Source organism: Egretta garzetta, unplaced genomic scaffold (assembly GCF_000687185.1).
Source record: "Egretta garzetta isolate BGI_Z169 unplaced genomic scaffold, ASM68718v1 scaffold265, whole genome shotgun sequence".
NCBI classification, from domain to species: Eukaryota; Metazoa; Chordata; class Aves; order Pelecaniformes; family Ardeidae; genus Egretta; species Egretta garzetta.
Window position 1 is genome coordinate 1,444,083 of NW_009259789.1, and position 4,294 is coordinate 1,448,376.

A 4,294-nucleotide genomic window follows, 5' to 3' on the forward strand; every position below is an offset into this window, starting at 1 on the left:
GAGATGCGATTTCCTAGCTGGGAAGTCCGTTCGGCTTACTCAAAGCTCTCCAAGCAGGAGGGGTGGTCTGTCTGTGGCCGTCTGTCAGGGACCATAATCCTGGTCAGGTTGAAGAAAAGTACAGGCATCGAGTTCGGGGGAGATAGATTGGACATTAGGAAAAATATTTCAATGGAAGGGCTGTCGAGCACTGGAAGGGGCTGCCCAGGGAAGGGGTCGAGTCCCCAGCCCGGGGGGGATTTAACAGCCGGGCAGAGGCGGGCGTGAGGGCCACGGTTTGGGGGTGGGATGGCAGGGGTAGGGGAACAGTTGGGCTGGGTGACCTTAAAGGTCTTTTCCAACCTAAACGATTCTATGATTCTACTCTGCAAGGGCCCCCAGTTGTTCTTTCCTTCCTTCTGGGTGCCGCAAGGGAAGGGGGAAGCTCCACGTTTCCCCTGGCGCAGCCACTGCTCCTCTCTCTGAGGCATTCAGTGCGAGTACTGACTATGACTTTACGTTTTGGCTGGTTGTCAGCAAGGGCAGGGAAGGAATTTCCCCTTAAAAGCGCAATTGTCCAGCTACATTTTAGTTATTTACCCTTCCTCTAAAGCACCAAGAGCGGGTGGCAGTTGAAGCCGGAGCAGCAGAAGATGCAGATCATTGATCTGGCACGGTACTGACAGTCCTTCCCCCACGGCTCGAGAGGTACGGAGGAGTGAGAGGAGTCTCCAGAGTCATTGACTGCAGCTTGACGATCCGTGTTTCACAGACAGAACATCGTTTAATCTTTCATAAAGTTATTGAGCTCCTTCTCAAAAGCAATTAAGCTTTTCTGGTGTTGGTATAAGCAATATATCCAGCTGTCCGTATGAATATAGCTCCAGATTGTCCACCTCTCATATATAAGGCAATAAGTAACTGCACCAGTTTTCGCTCCCCCCTAAGCAGAGGGAAGCTGAAGTAGACTGAAGAATAAAGGTGCCTCCATAACATTTTCTGTCTCCTGAGTTATTTATTCTCCTCCTAGCAGCTATCTGCCATGTATCCAGCGTAACATCTCCCAAAAGGCAGCGTATGCTCATTTTTGTCTGCGTTAATTCTACAGTGAATTGGGTGTTATTTTTCAGCGCTCGATAAATCAGAGCGCTAGAGTACGTCAGGGCAACCGTTCCTTAAAACAATTAAAACGCTGACAAGAAAATGCAGCTTTATATCTGAACCCATCTCCCCTTACAAATGCAATTAAGTTTGCTGGTCGCAACCTACCCCAGTCCTTGTTTATGCGCATCCCCCAAAATCATCACTTAATAATTTTACGAGTGGGGCTTAAGAAAATAATAACACATGTCGGGGTGTGTGCCCGGGGCGAGTGGGTGAGGGAGAGAAGAGGCGGCAATAAAGAAGTGAATACCGCTGCGAGAAGCAGCGATTCCCTGCTTGCTTTCCCTGGGAATCGCGAGGAATAGCCTGTTTTGATTTCCGTGCCATTTTCCCCTAATTACGGCGGTGCAAGGGAGAGCAGGATTTAGCCCGTACGTTGTAGCGCTAATAACAGTTCCATATGTCATCTGCGAGAAAGCTTGCCATTTGCTTTCCCCTGCTGCAAATGACTGAAGGGCTCCTCTTGTCGTACAATACAGAAATTCTGTCATTCCCTTTATTTTTAGAAGAGCAATTCACAGGCAGAGAGGGGAGGAGGACGGGTTTTTTCTGAATGTTTATCGCTTACACATCATACAGGAAGCTCTTCACGTTCCTTATTAATTTTCTAACAATATCCAGCGACTTAACTCAGTCTGAGATGTAATATGCTAAAATCCTTTCCGATTAAATGTCACTTGAAATTAAAATCGGAGAGGAATTTTTAAAAAGGCCATCGCTGTGGAAGATTTTCAGAGAGAGACGGGCCTGGCCTGCCCTGCCTGGTCCGGCTTCCCCCAAAACTCTGTAAAGCCCAAGGGCTTTTAAAGGTGAATTATAAAGTATTAAAATACAGTGGTTGATTAATGTGCTAATTCCAGAGGAGAATTTAAAATGCAGGTGTCCCTCATGACTGCAGATATCTTGGAAAAAGCAATATTTAAAAATGAGGTCCTCGCGTGGGGCAGTGACACGTGTGATTCTGCCCCTCTGCTCTGCTCTGGTGAGACCTCCCCTGGAGCCCTGCATCCAGCTCTGGGGCCCTCAGCACCAGGAGGACATGGACCTGTTGGAGCGGGGCCAGAGGAGGGCTACTAAAATGCTCCGAGGGCTGGAGCCCCTCTGCTCTGGGGCCAGGCTGGGAGAGTTGGGGGTGTTCAGCCTGGAGAAGAGAAGGCTGCGGGCAGAGCTGAGTGCGGCCGGTCAGGGCTTCAAGGGGGCCCAGAGGAAAGGGGGGGACAAGCTTTTTAGTAGGGCCAGCTGTGACAGGACAAGGCGGGGTGGCTTTAAACTGAAGCAGGGCAGGTTTCGACTGGATCTAAGGAAGAAATTCTTTCCAGTGAGGGTGGTGAAACCCTGGCAGGGGTTGCCCAGAGAGGGGGTGGAGGCCCCATCCCTGGGAACATTCCAGGCCAGGTTGGACGGGGCTGTGAGCAACCTGATGTGGTTCAAGGTGTCCCTGCTCCTGCAGGGGGGTTGGGCTGGGTGACCTCTGGGGGTCCCTTCCCACCCAAAACATTCTGTGATTCTGTGATTCCATAATTGCAAAGCTTTTGACATGGGGACTCATTCCATCTAGCGCAAAAGCGCCGAGGCAACAGAGGACTCTGGATATGACCTGAGTGGAAGCGTTTAATAAAAGCAGATACACAGCACCGTGAATATTAATGTTAATAATATTAACATTAGGTTAATCAGGTCCTGGGCAGCCTGAGAGGATAAAGGGATCTCCAAATGTTTGTGATATCCTCGGCTACCGCACTTTTTAACTGGCCTCTTGGCACGCCAGCGAAATACTAAACTGTTTTTCAAGTAATTTGCTGAAGATCTAATTGAGTTTTCAGGCTGTCGGATTTGGATGCGCTGAGGTAGTTGGAAATTTATAATTCTTGGGAGCTGGTCGACAGGATTCTTTAGCTGTGCTGGAAAATCTCAGCTATTTTAGTGCTTGCGTATTTCGGCGTCAGGTTGATCTCAAGAGCGTTTACATCTGATGGAGCTGGGTCCTCTCTGTCTTTTCCTGGTTTGTGATTGACAAAATATATGTGGTTTAGTGGGAGAGACCCAGGTAATCGCTACATCTAGTCTTGGTAAAAAAAAAAAAAAGAAGAGGGAAAAAGCAAGGAAGTGAAGATAAAGCGTATCAGTGGGCAGAAGGGTGGGCAGCAAGGAGAAAGAAAGTGCTCATACGGGAGAAGACTGATTAGGTCGGCGATGCAATTAGTGAGAGGGCAGTGGGAGTGCTCCGTTAAAAGAAGAGCTGAAATGTGTATGTATTAGTGCGAGTGAGGGAGTTCAAACTGCGGATGCAGGACATGAAACCAGGTATTAGGATAACGATAATGACGAGGTAGAGCTCATGACTAGAGCACAGGCACCAAAGAGTCGGTGCTGCTCGGGGAAGATGGAAGTAAGTGTGTGAACGGGGAGGTTGCGCTGCATGCCGTGGTTTACACATGGAGAAGTAGGAGCTGGAATGGGTAGGACAGAACCGGCGTAGGTCAACATGGCTTGGAGGAAAGCTGGAAAAAGACTTTTCTCCTCGCTGTCTGCGGTAGTGGTAACAATCTGCGGTAATTACTGAAATGCTGTCGGAGAAAGCAGGAGCATTTATTATTCTCTGGAGATATTCAACCCCTGCCTGGACGCTGTCCTGTGCCCCCTGCTCTGGGTGAGCCTGCTTGAGCAGGGGGGGTGGCACTGGGTGAGCTCCAGAGGGCCCTTCCAACCCCTGCCATTCTGGGATTCAGTGATTAGCTGATACTGTCTAAATCAGATTGAGGGATAAACAGAATCTGGGCTTAACTGCTGTTTCCAATCTCAAAAGAGCAAATCAGGATTAAACCGAGAAAACTGTTAAAAAAAATGATAGGATCACAGAATGCTTGGGGTTGGAAGGGACCTTAAAGATCATCTCCTCCAACCGCCCTGCCATGGGAAGGGGCACCTTCCACTACACCAGGTTGCTCAAAGCCCCGTCCAGCCTGGCCTTGAACCCTTCCAGGGATGTGATAAAATGATCTGAGGAACTCGAGCCTGGCATCACTTCACCAAACGTTCAAAGCTGGGATGATGGTTGCCTCATAGTCCCTAACGGGGTATAGGATCACAGAACGGTTTGGGTTGGAAGGCACCCTTGAAGATCATCTCGTCCATCCCCCTGCCATGCGCA